Source organism: Prosopis cineraria, unplaced genomic scaffold (genome assembly GCF_029017545.1).
Source record: "Prosopis cineraria cultivar Desert tree isolate PC_DT_omini unplaced genomic scaffold, ASM2901754v1 PC6, whole genome shotgun sequence".
Classification (NCBI taxonomy): Eukaryota; Viridiplantae; Streptophyta; class Magnoliopsida; order Fabales; family Fabaceae; genus Prosopis; species Prosopis cineraria.
Window position 1 is genome coordinate 2,811,396 of NW_026555337.1, and position 14,570 is coordinate 2,825,965.

Here is a 14,570-nt window from a genome sequence, read left to right on the forward strand (position 1 = left end):
TTCCCTGAGCGGTGATATTTCCACAATTTTCCTTGATTGATATTAAATATCTTCAAAGGTTATTGAATGATATTTTTCCTAACTTTTTTAGGACATGCAATAGTTAATCTCTTTGCCTTTTGAAATACGTTCATTTTTTTGAAATAAAATTTAAAATGAAATATTTAGCCAAAAGAATGCTACTCTGAATTGCCTAAAATTATTGAAAAGTAAATAATTTTAGGCATTTAGAATGCTACTCTGACAAGATTAAAGAACTGATTTAAAATAATTTGATAAAAAAATATTATAATACCCTCACTTTTTTTTCTTTTTAAAACTTGTAAACTTATGAATGATTTTTTATTAAATGAAAAATTGGTACTTATTAATAGATGAATACTGCTTGTTAGAATATGATCTAAATTTGTCCATTTTTACAACCAATTTTTTTTCATATTCTTGTACTTGTCAATTAGTATATACTTATTATTAAATATGAATATGTATTTATTGATTGACAAATGATTGCTTGTTAAAACATGATCTACATTTGTCCCTTCTTACAATCATTCTCTTTTAAATTCTTAACTTATCAATTAACTTATGACTTCTTGTAAAATGCAAGCAAGTACTCGGTAATTAATAAATGATTATTTATTGAAACATGATTCACTATTATACTTTCTTACAATCAGCTCTTTCGGATTCTTGAATTTATCAATTAGTAAATGAGTTTTTTGTTAATGTGAATTAGTATTTGTTAATTAACAAATGGCTATTGGTTAATTAAAAAGTAAGGTAAGGGTATTATAATATTTCCTATCTAAAATTATTTTTAAATCAATTCCCTGATCTTGCAATAATATTTTAAAATTTTTGCCTTTTATTTTTCCCGTGCTAAAAATGCTCAAATATTCTTTTAAGTTTTGATTATATTTTCAAACTATTAGCTGTTAACTCTTTGTGTACTTCTAATAAATTTTGCGCATTCTGTTGAAAAGTTAGAGGAGTTGGATAAACATGTAACTTAAAAAACACAAACCTTGATTCTGCCGAGGAAGCCAAAAAACATGTTGGCAGTTGGCTTTGTCTACTCATTAATAAAGACAGAAAAACGTGCGTAAGATTGGGAGAGCGGGCTAAATGAAATGATTCAATTAATTGTTTCATATTGGAGAATTGAAGAGAAAGAAAAGAGCTTTATCCTTGCACATAATGAATGAATAAAAATAGCCGTTTGGCTTACAAAAGATTCAACATAAATTAATTACAGTTATGTTCCAAGAATGATCTTTTTTATTGATTACCTTACGGATAATCAATGAACTATACCTCCTTGCTATCCACAAGTATTCCCTCTAATCTAAAAACAATAACAGATTCAGAAATCAACTCTTTCGTCAAGGAGGAGGAAAACAAAGAATAAAACCAATCATAACAGTTAAGAGTGATCTTAGAACTTGACGCAGCTTTGTGGTAGACCTGTATCATGATCCACAGAAACTATCTCGGTGACATTGTCGCATCTTAGCACATCCTGACCCAACTTAGCCCCAGCAGCCTTCAAGCCCCTTTAGAGAAAAACAGGTTGATTAACAGAGGTTCAAAGATGGCAACTTTGAAGCTGGAGGCAACTTCATTCCCGGCAGCGAAGTTCTAAAGTTTCATTCAACAATGGAACTTCAAAGTCATGCTTGTCATGCCTAACCACATTATCCTTTGCCACGGATATGTGCTCCAGGTTCCATATGGTTGGTTGAGAAGCTAGCTTGGTTTGGGAAATTTGGATAAACGATGACATACCCTCTGAGATACATCATGTCAATGAGGAACTTTTTCCATGAAGCTTGCCACCCATTAGTTCTCGACCTTGGGATTTAACTGTGTTTTCCTTGGCATTCTCAGTAAACCTCATGTTATATTACACGTAAAACTCTCTCCAGTGCTTAGGGAGAAAAACTGCACCCCAACTGCATGGTAACTGGTGTAAGTACGGAATGTTTGGATGGATTGGTTTGAAGAACTCTGTGGCATTCCACTTAGGTCTTTCTTTGACAACTTCAATAAGTCTTGGGGTGTAAAGGGAGATTGAGGAGAGCTCAGGGAGAGAGACCTGGGGATCATAGTGGTAAGCTAAGAGTGCATATTTGATCCATAGGTAATAGTAAGGAGAAACTTCGATATCATCCTCGAGAAGGAGACCAAGTCATCATCTGAAGAAGGGTACCAGCTCTCACTCACTGCTCTAATGAGCCCTCCTTGGATGATTCTCCTTCTCAGGTTTTTGGTCCATGAGGCCACTCGAATGAGCTCACAAGTCTTATAGTTTCTTCATCTACTTTTACTGTCCATGTTGAATGTTATAGGAACTTCATCTCCAACATAGTAAGCATTGGAGAGAGATTTCAGAAGCCTTGTTAGTGACTGAACTCTGTTTTGAGTAATAATGTTGAAGAAATCCGCCATTTTGTTCCAATCTGTACGATTCAATTATGATAGATAACAGTTTCAAGAAATAAAAAAACTTCAGCTGTGAAGTGAAAGAAATTCAAAATCACAGGTCTTAGAATCTCTAACACTGTGGAGAATTATAGAACTTAAAAAGTTGAGGTTAATAAGTAGGAATTCTACTTGGCAATGTTGTTTTACGCAGATCAGCCATCCAGAGAACTTTGAAATGGTAGCTCTTGGTAAAAGAAACTAAAAGGTAGCATTGGAACCAGCTTCTGAAGCCAACTTCAAAGCCTTCTTCACATTAGGGTCAATGTCTGACACAGTGATAACAACACTGGGATTATGAATTTTAATCAAACCCTCATGCTAGAATACAATGCTTGTATAACTGGCACCTCTGAGTTTGATACACCAGAAAGTGCTCCTATTGCCAAGTCAAAAATCTTAAACCTTCTTTCCTTGCAAACCAACTTAGGCCAGTTTAGAGCAGATGCAGCATCTTCACAAGAACAAAAATTGCTTCCTGGCACAACAATGTAGGCTTTTTTACCAACTGTGGATCTAAACTTCTGAAGAAGCGGTGCAAGTGCTTTGACTTCGTCAACTGAGTGGGCATAAAAGAGTGCATCATTTTCTGAGGGTACATTGCAGCCCATTGGGTCACTTTTAATCAAACCCTTCATGCTAGAATACAATGTTGTATAACTGGCACCTCTGAGTTTGATTACACCAAGAAATTGCTCCTATTGCCAAGTCAAAAATCTTAAACCTTCTTTCCTTGCAAACCAACTTAGGCCAGTTTAGAGCAGATGCAGCATCTTCACAAGAACAAAAATTGCTTCCTGGCACAACAATGTAGGTTTTTTACCAACTGTGGATCTAAACTTCTGAAGAAGCGGTGCAAGTGCTTTGACTTCGTCAACTGAGTGGGCATAAAAAGAGTGCATCAATTTTCTGAGGGTACATTGCAGCCCATTGGGTCACATAACCAGTGGAAAGTGCTTTCCACCATTGATCATCTCGAACTTCAACAATATCCTTGAAGATTACAGTGGTTTCTGAGACATAAGCAAGTCTGTGCTCACTATCCCCCAAGTCTTTGTCATTTGGGTCAACCGGAAGAACAAATGAGCCCGCATTTTTATACTTCTGAAGTTGATAGCTATAGTGAGAATTAAGCAGAGGTTAGATTGTAAAAGTGAGTGAATTCAATGAAATTATCAGGTTAGTTTCGTCCAATTATCAACATAAATCCAATATTTGCAGTAACCAAATTACAATCAAGACATCATATAAATTCTTTGTAACAAAATAGAAAATACCGTTTCAAAGTCATCCACTAATGGGTCTACTGTGATTTGTACGACTCATCAGTGCTGGTGTACCTAAGAAATAGTTGATTCTTAATTGCAGTTGTAAACTCATTGGGATAGTCAATTGATGCTTGTTTGACTTTTATGCTCAGTGTTTAATAAACTGCCAAAGCCAAACTGTGCTATATATAGCTATCTACCAACCAAGTAAATCTATTCAATTCTTCAGAAATTGGTCAAAAGATTTTTCACGAACATAAAAATATAATCAAATTATTTGAATTTTCAATCAAAACTCAAGCCATAACGTACCTAAGATGCAAATCTTCCCCGGTTGCGAAGGTAAAGGGTGTCTCAATGAACAGAGTTTTGACAAGCTCAGCAGATAAGAACCACGAGCTGGATAAGAAATCAACCTGCACAATTTTATCAGCTGTAATATTATAAGCTGGATCAGGCAAATAGAGTCCTGCTTCCTTAGACCTGAATTTTCTGTAACTTGGGAATGTAAAATCCTTCTGCCTGAAAGGCAATATCCTTCCTATACTTCCCAAAACAGAGTTCTTGTACTTCTCTGTCCCAGCCACATGTGCCAATATCTGCAGCATCTTCCTTCAGGAATCACGTCATCATCAACTATATACACGAGATCAGCCTCAGTCTGAAGAGCCATCTGGAACCTTCCGTAGTACTTGAAATCGTAACTCGAGCTCATGAAGCTAATTCTTGAATCATTGTAGCTATCTACAATTCTCTTCAGTGATAACTCATTTGGGCTCCCAAATGAGAGCACCCAAACGTGGTGGAATGGAAGGGTCTGCTGAAGCAAAGAATCAATCTGAGAACAGAGCGTCTTTCTCTTGAAATGGTTCAGAATAACTGTGATTTTGGTCTGTTTGGACCTTTCAAATCCCATTTGGATCTCATCGCCATTAGCTCAGAAAGAGACTCAGAGCCAATGGTTTTGCTCTGAAACTCTAAAACCTCACTGTAAAGCTCCGTCTTCAACTTAATCATATGAACATCATTAGACTTCTTCTGCATGAAATCTATTTTCTCGTACTCGCATACTTGAGATGGAGTAATGGGCTGCACGTGAAGATCCTCTCTGATGAGAGAAGTAGCTTCTCTGTATCGACCCAATACGTGGGGCGTGATCATCATATTCCTCCACTGATTTGCGATTCGAGTAGCCCAAGTGAAATCGGGTCTGGATCGTAAATCTATAGCGGGGCTCATATAGTACAGTAAGAACGTGGCATAAACCGCAAAGAAAAACTGAAGACATGTGAGAGCAGTCACAAGCTTGGCAGACCCACTTCGTTGAGCCTTCATTTTGGCCTTTCCTCCAACGTACTCACTGATCATTCTTCCAAGTAATCCCTACTTCTCGAGGTCGAATTCCGATCAAACCCCATTTTGCAAATCTCGGCGGATTCAACGTCGTCCCACCTGAAGAACAACAGATAATACAAAGTTAGTCCTATGAATTCCCAGACCAAACATGCAACTTATAAAACTGTGCAGAAAAAGATACCAAATATAGATAATCAAATGGGGGGATATGAAAGTTGGTGATGGATTCTAGAGTGAAGTTTGAAGTTTGAAGAAGCGAGGGACTTAATGGTCTCATATATAATAGTGGGAAAGGTGATGACAAGGTGAAGAAGAAGTACACATTGGGAAATGCATAAAAAGGTCACATGGGCTTGACGCTTATACGAAATATGAATACGGGATGGTGGGTGTAATGTATGTTCGTTCTTTTGTATATTTTCTCTCACCCTTAAGAAACCATCCCAAAGCCGCTTTTATTGCCGCAGAAAAGGGCTAACCCTGCGTTCCTTGAATGAAAATATTTTTATTGTATATTAAAATAAGTGGTACAAATGAAGAAGACGGTGTAATTTTTGTCCCTCTACAACTATTTGTTTTTGAACACACACCGTAATGCAAAATATTCACATGCATGGTTTGTATTTGCCAAAATATTTTTGTTCTGTAACTTAGGGCCACTTGTGAAAACTCACATTCAATTCCCGAGGTTAAGAGCTTGCTTTGATTGAGAGACGTCAAGAAGCAGGAAAAGATGAGAGAAAGAAAAATGGAAGCAGCAGGGAACAAGAGAAATAACACGTGGGAGATGGAGGTAATACATTACTGTATGGCTTGATGACGAAGACAACGCGTGGAGTGTGAGGAACAGAACCCGTTTCTTCTTCAACTAAACAAGCTCAGAACCTTCAGCCTAAAACAGGCCTCTGATTCAAACCATAAGCTTAAGCCAGGGACAAAGGGAAATGGAGTGTGCATGAGAAAATAATTTGAACAGATATATTATGATATAATACACACACACGCATATAAAGGGGTTTGACTTTGTTTGCTGATAAGATTACGTAATGAGAGCTGCAACGAACTGAGTTAATGGGTGATCGCCGAATATAATTAGGCGAGTTAGACGCCAAGAAAAATCCGGCTGGGTTGGCTTTCACAGCAGAGAATTCAAATGAATATTGGTCGCTTAGGCATAAAAAAGGTAGAACTCAAATAGTGGGAAACGGCGCAACTGCTCCATTTTCATTTTTTTCCCTTTTTTCTCCATCTTTTTCTGGTGAGTTGCCATTGCAGATTTGCAGCTCGTGGAAGAAAATTTCAATCAGTTAGATTGAGCAATAGGCTGATTATATATAACCCAAAAAAAAAAAACTCTTTTTATTCGGAGTTCGGAATTTAAGTTTTGATTGTTGAGCTGTGATTAAAAAAAAATTTTATTTGCACTAAATTGTAATTCTTGGAGAAATTTTATTGTGGTCATTAATTTATGAAATGCAAAATTAAAAATTTAAATAATTTTTATAAATTTAAAAATATTAACTATCATTTTTAAAAAATGATAAAGTTAGTTAACTTTATTTTATATGATTAAAATAAAGAATCCATTTCAATTTATAAGACACTTTTAAAAAAATTTGATATTATAAAATAAAGTATTTGATAAAAATAAAATTTTATTAATATAGTTTTAATATATTATTTTATATATTCTCTCTCTTTAATATTTTTTTACAAATGTAGTATAAATAGTTTATATTTTTTGTTTTGCAAAAGTAAAGTTATAAATTGTAGTGGTATATGTGATTTTATTTAAAAGTATCTTATAATTTAGGACTAAGGGATTATGAAATACTTCTCTGATCCTATTTATAAGATAGAAATTAATTTTAGTCTTATTTATAGAGCATTTTATTATTTCTATATTCATTTTTAATTCTCTATTCTTATTAAATATTATGAAAATTTTTTTAAAAATAATTCTTTTATCCTTGTTAGGTGTAGATGTAAAAACTTATTAAATTTTAAAACAGAATTAATGAGGTTTAAGGTTTTCTTTGCTTTCAGTAAATATATTAAAAGTAACTTATAAATAAAATAAAAAGAAGTATTTAAATGTTGATTATCACTCATTAATCTTGTCAACCGATCTAGCAAAAAAAAAATCATGATTTAGTAAATGCTTTTATTGATAAATCCTGATCATCGAAAATACTGTGATTTTTTTGTATGTTGTGTTGTAAAATAGAGCCTGAAATACTAGTTAGATTGAGTTGAAAAAAATTGATCCAGACGAAGAAGTTTTTTCCCTAACCATATTAATACCGTGAACAATAAGTGCTAGCTTGACGGGTTGGGGTGGTTGGGGTTGCTCATTTAACTCATTATTTTAAAAAATTTTAAAAAACAGGAATATAATATTATAAAAGACTAAAATCAAATTGTGATACATGATGATAAGTACTCTTTCCGTCTCAAATCATAAAATAATTTTAAAAGAATTTTGCTATCCCAAACTATCAGGCAATTAAAAAAAATCATTAATTATACTTTTTCAATGTTACTATTTAAAAAAATTAAATTGATATTATAATATAATGATTAAGTACGTAGTAGTATTTTTAAAAATTTATAGTTTTTTTAAAAAGTAAGTTTGTGAAATATTATTATTATGTTTTATTAACATGTGTATTCTTATGTTAAATTATATTATAATTTATAATAGAGGGAGTATCTCAACGAATTCCATTCACATTTTTGTGATAGGCATGTGATATGATGTTGCATTAAGACGCGAATTTAAAAAGAACTGGCAAGAAAGCCACGTTAGAAACAGGATGCAACGGCGACTCAAGGGGTGGCAAAATCAGAGAGATCCTTTTGCTTCACTTCAAACGGGATCCGAGAGAAAGATCTAGTGAGTTCAAATCCCTTGAGAGTTTTGAGTCTTGCAGTAAAAACTCTGGCCTCTTGCCAAATACTACAGAGAAGCTGTAGAGTAAGAAAATTTATTTCCATGGAGGTTACTCTGCGTCAGATGAGCTCATGATCACGTGCTCAGGTGGCGTGTTCACGTGAGACACCCAACGTGAAGGTCACAGACCTAATCGTGGTTAAAAGTCAACAACCCTTAACATTGTTTGTTTAGCACAGTCAACGCGGCTTTTCTTGACACTGACTTCAAATAGTTACGATTCATTTTAATTTAATGTTTTTTCAAACGTTGACAATGCCCATATATGTAGCATCCTTTGACTAGGCTTGTTAACCATGTTAGTGGAGGCCACATTGGCAAATCCAACTAGTTATACCCCCCCCTTTTGTTATGACCCTCTCTCTCTCTCTCTCTCTGTTGAGACTTACCACAACCATGTGAGTTTCCACAAACACCTTTACAAAAATAATTTCACAATTCTCTGTACCCTCCTTAATTTTGAGATGTAATGCAATACTCTTTAAATACTAAACATCATGCATTATTAATTTTATTATGTTATATAAATTATATATTCATTAATTATTAATTTCATAGCTAAAAATATAATCAATTTTCTTAATATTTAATTCGATGAAATATTAATCTCTGAAATCTCTTAATGTCAATTTGAGGTGTTATTGATTAAGAATATACACACCTGTCTAGACTAAACATGTATTTGACTTTCTATAAAGGCGAGCATTTACAAAATTGAAATAGAGTTGTTGAGCAAGTGATGCAGTTGGATAAGCATTTCTCGTGGGTCACGGACTTCTTCCAAGGAAGATTCTTCCCGAGTTTAACAAATAACAATTAGTCATGCAAAATCAGTCTTTCATTAGCCTCGTTTTTGGATCGTCAATTGGAGATACACGAGCGATCTAGTGCTGTTTTAAAAAATTAACGTTCCTGGCTCTTAGGCTTAGCAAGGGGAGCCACTCATGAGTTTGCCTTGCATCATCTCTGGGGGTGAAGCATGTGGGAGGTAAAATGTGTGTCCATATTTTTCTTCAACGCCATATGTATCTCTAGACACTTTATGATCAAATCCTTAGATTTAGGCATTATATGAAAGTGAAACTGAACAGAATATATGTAGTTAGGTTTTGAAGCAGCCAATATTATACACTAATAACAAGGGAATGAAGAGTACAAAAAGAGGGAATACTCGGATTTGAGGGAATTGTTGCTACGTCATCTACAAATCAACAATAGCAATCTCCTCTTTAGTTAAACTGTTAAACTGGTCTCTATCACTTGTCATCTTAGCCGCTCTATTTCCCAGCTTAGCTTAGATGCCACTCCTTCATGTTTCGGGATATATTCCTGTGTCGTTCACAACACATCAAACATCTCAAACACATGATACACTTGTATTATATTGATGTTCGCTAATATATAATTGATGTTTTTTATGCTCTGATGAAAGCAAAAGTGGGAATTAATACGTACCTCCATCTTTTTTATGAGCTCTTTGGAGTTGGGGCAGAGACGATGATATGGCGAGCATTGGGGCTGATGAACCCTTCCTCTACTGCCTTGTCGATGAAAGACAACAAGGAATTGTAGTAGCCATCCACATTCAACAATCCCACCTTTCCCACCCACAAAAAAAAAAAAAAACTCAATATAATCTGACAAATTGTTTTTCTTTGCTTGTAATCTCATGGATACTTAAAACATGAAAAATACTGGTTTATCATGGATGCCTAGTTGAGCCCAGGTTATGACCTCCAGAAGCTCCTCAAGTGTCCCATAGCCACCTTCATTAGTTACACAAATTCAGGTTCTTCCACATATACCACAGTTTAATTTTGTTGATAAAAAGGTTAGAATCGGCAAGCGACCAAAATCTGCATAAATTGACTGTGTTCATAGGATACTAGCATTTCTGTTTTATCTTTCTCTTCTTTTATAATTGTTTGATGGACTGATCAACCGATGGGACAAAAGTATATCACGGATCACTAAGCGACGAGTAATATGGCACAACCCAAAAAAAGAGATTCAATTAGTTATTTTAAATGTTTATCATTAACTTTCTTTATGATTAAATTTATATGCTCTTTTTTATGAGCTTGCATTGCAAGTGTAACCCTTCCAAACATTGCCTTTTTTCTGTCATTTACCTGACCATCATACCAACACTCAAATCTGTGGACTTATCGCATTAAGACTCTCCTCCTAAGTTATGGGCCTGATTAGGCCCAATGGACTAAATTCTTTGCGGATAAAACATTTCCATTATTTTATATCCTTAAACTGTTTATTTAAAAAAAAAAAGGCATCCTAAAACTGGACCCCAGAAAATATACCGGGCATGAGTGGTAAACTATATTGTTTATCAAGTGTGAATAATGTGTCTTTCTATTTGATTATTAAACCACAACTCAACCGTTTTTAAAATAATGTTTACTTACTAGTTAATTCTGTTAATTATTCTATACCCTCATCCTCTGTGACTTCCTTTTTTTTAATAAAAATAAAAAAAACTTAGTTCTTGTACTTTATTCACATTTGTTATTGATCTTTGTATTAATATTTTAATCTCTATACTTTTTTTGGTTTTAAGTCCTCAAGATCCATATACTTTGTTCATGTAGGGACGTAAAACAATAAAAAACTTTGATAATTAAGTACACTTTAGAATTAGAACTAGTTTAGGTATTCACATATAAAATAAAAGTTCATATAAAATAAAAGTGAGAGGATTATAATACTAGTGAATGAGAGAAGCAAGTTTTGGATGTAAAATGAAGAAAATAAGGATACCAGGTAAGGCAATGAAGGCATCAGAGTGTCTGGCCATCTTAGCTTTCCTTTGATGCATGTCTGCTACTGCCTTCACTTCTCCAACTGTTTCTCCTGTTATCTGCAATTCCACACCCACCCACTTTCTCAGTCACAAAGACAGAGATTGAGAATCTTGTTATGATTACTGACCATTACAGAAGAAAAACAACCCACATAGTTACTTTCTCAGTGTCACACTTGATCAAACAAGGACCGAAAAACTGGGCATCCCCATATGAATTCCATGCCACGGACCAAAATACTACTATAATAACATAACCTCTCTGTCTCACTTCGAGAATTTAAAGCAGAATTCCAACCACGATGCAAAAACTTAGTATACTAGAAAGTGAAAGCACCTTCTCATAACAAATGCTCTCTCTCTCCTCTCTCTGTGTCCTCTGTTTTGGGTCACTTTCTTTTTTGTTTTTTGTTTTTGTTGATAACACTCAAAATGAAATGCTTTCAGAAACTTACTGACGTTACCTCTCTCGGCATTAGTGTCTTGGGAATAACCCTGCACACAATAACATGACAGGCATTAGTTGACAACAATTGAAAAGAACGATGAACAAAGTCTCTGTCAACGGCTAGCATCAGTGAACATTATAATGCTTGCTAAATCTCACCCTATTACATGGCGACCACCATTATAAACAGCTTGAGAAATCAACCCCATCAAACCAATGCTGCCTCCTCCATACACCAGATTAATATTCCTTGACACCTTCATTTCAATCACCAAAAAAGAAGCATCCAAAAAGTTCGTAAGTCCAAGTCTCATTCTTTCACAGAAAGACCATAAAATCCAAGATATAGCAGAGAAATTCATATGAACTTAACTTTTGTTCCCTAACTTTCTCTCAGTTTATGCAGCAGAAATGTAAATGCAAAGGTATATACAAACACAGACCAGCGTCTGAAAACAGAGAAAATGGAAGGCTATAAACTGATGCTGTTCAATAACTAATCAATTGCTCATAAAGATAAGAATAACAAGAAAATTTATGGGGATTTGATCAAACCATGAGCCAATTTCTAAGACGAAAAGCGAAACGAATATGAGAGGCAAGTCAAGTATTACCAATTCCTTCCCTAGCTCAATAGCTGCATCCTTATAATTGGTCTTCTTCCCTGGGCTACTCCCACAGAACACACAAATCCTCTTGAACCTGGATTGTTTCATCTCAGTTTCCCTCTCCATCTCTATCTCTCTGAGTGTGTGTGCGTGCGTGTTTGGTATTGAGTTAATATCCCCTGCCTCTGTGCGCAGGTATATATAATAACGTGGTAATAGGCATGGGCAAAAGGCAAACACAATCAAAACGGCATTTGTGAGTCGTAACGACATCAGGGACGGTGCTGACTCACCCACAAGTTGCATGAATAGACTACATCCACTCATGTGTGTGTTTCTTTCCTCTTTAACATGGTCCCCTGTCCCAGAAACAAAATGGACACACCGTGGTCCAAGTTCCACATAATTGTTTTCAATTTTTGTGCTCCTGTAAAACTCACTCGCTTTATCACAATTAAAAACCAAAGTTAAGACGAAATTTTTATGCCTTTATATTCCCTCATAAAGTTTGATTGTTTGTTTGTGTAAAATACTAGGTAGGTGAGAGTTGATACTGATGCGTATTAGCTACAGATTTCTGTCTATAATCAAATTATTATTATTGTCATCCTCATTTGACAATCTTTCTCCACAGGAAATATAAGTAGCAGTAGTTGCTAAGCAATTTCTTTGCATACAATGGACGGGTCAAATTGATTCCGTACAAAGGATTCACGTACAGAGCCGTATGCTGCTCATTGGATGTGGGGGAACCATGCAAGAGATGGAGCAAGTAGTGTCTTCTTGTGAAAATTAAATGATAATATAATTAAATGAAAATATCAATAAAAGATCTTTTCTTAATCAACTCATGTTTACGTAGCAAGTAGAAATTCTCATCTAAGTGATCGGGAATTTGATGCCAACCCCGTATTTTGAAGGAGATTAGTCATTAGAACATGAGTATTGGCGCAAAAATTAAAGAGAATCCTTTATTGTCTTGTCCGTTAAGGTTAATGTTGGTTGAAAGGGATTACGGTGTCCGGAGCGAATGGAATCTCAACACGATTATGAAACATAGCGATGAAATTGGCAATTTGGCGTAGCCATATTTGGCAATGGTGTCCTCTTTGCTTAAGGCTATTGTGACTGCCTCACTCATTTATAGCAACGACCAGAAACTTTTGACCGTGTTAATCAATCAGAGACAAGCAGTGAGTTTTGAGGGTTCTTGCTTATTCCCAAATTAAGTTCATCAGATAACAATTAAGGTTTCCCACCATGCTACCTTCCCCGTTTTGTTCGGTGCTGATGGGAGCAGAACGAATCACTTGCTGATTTGTGCACAAGATAAGGTTTTGTCGGGTAATGAAGTAACTCTGTTCAGACATATTTGAAGAGAAGCGAGAATCAGGTATAGATATATATATATATATATATATATGTTATGTGGGAGCTAATCAGAAAAAAAAAGCAAGAGTCAAATCTGGTATGCTTAGCCCTAGTGAGGACTGTGCATGTTTGTTGGAGCATTGTGAGGAGAAAATGGGAATTATATGGTCCTTCACGTCTGATTGAGTTCCGCTTCTCCATGGTGGAAATCCTACTCACATCTTCGTCCACTTGTGTCTCGATACCTACTTTCTTTTCTATTGTTTTACTCTTATTTTTTCATTTTTTTTATCTTTTCTTTTTTCCGGGCCAGCACAGTCTTTAATTAAAAAAAATTAAATTTTAATACTTATTTACAAAATCTAAATATGAACTTCCGCATCTGCAACACATGCAAGATAAATTTCATTTTTATGACTTATAAATAATGTAAGCTTTTGTACTAATTGGTATTTTTTATATCTCATATCTCACTCTCAATTTGTCCTTTTCATATTTTATATTGATGAGCATTTTGTAGAGTTTGTCCTCATCCCAAAATCTTCTTTTATATAATCATTGCAAATCTTTCGTTTTTTCCATCAGATTATTTTATTTACTTTTATTTTCTGCAATTTAGTCATGTTTTAGAAATTAATTGGAAGGAGAAAGAAAAAATAGACAGGAGGGTGAAGTGCTTTCTAGACCTTGCTTATGTATTGATCGTTGATACTTTATGCATAATTATATTTTTCTTGACAAATCACGAAGTAGTTAATAGTAGCTAAAAGCTAGAAATTCAAATTAAGGTGGATTAGAGGAAAGTGGCGCATATAATCATGATCAGGCAAGGGCCTAATTAGAAAGACTTCCTAATTAGGATACAGAGAATCCAGCGCCCTGTTCCCGAAGGCGAAGAGGATTAGTTACCGCACGGGCCCATGTATGTGAAATAGCCGATAAACTGTTTTCACATCAAATTCAAAAGTCGCGCCCCAGGGTTTTGGCTCATTCAATCTCAATATCAAACAGCACTCATGTGAAGCAAATAATTGCCTCCTAATCCAATTTCAACCTTTGTTTAATATGATCGGATCACATGCCTTCGCGCATTGAATCCATTCATGTGAAAAATAGACGGTGCATTCTCTTCAAAAAAAAAAAAACAAAGAAAGAATTCTGTTAAAATATCTTAATCTAAATTGACTACTCGGTGTTAATGGGAAAAGGTTAAAGCGCCTTTTCACATATCAAATATCAAAATCAAACCCTTTTGACTACTGTTCAT

General features: G+C 34.9%; 2 pseudogenes; both read right to left on the minus strand.

Annotated features, from left to right (window-relative positions):
- Positions 1–1,255: 1,255 nt before the first annotated feature.
- LOC129312847 (uncharacterized) lies at positions 1,256–5,167 on the minus strand (annotated as a pseudogene).
- A 3,622-nt stretch (positions 5,168–8,789) lies between these two features.
- Positions 8,790–12,207, minus strand: LOC129313619 (cytokinin riboside 5'-monophosphate phosphoribohydrolase LOG1-like; annotated as a pseudogene).
- Between the last annotated feature and the right edge of the window lie 2,363 nt (positions 12,208–14,570).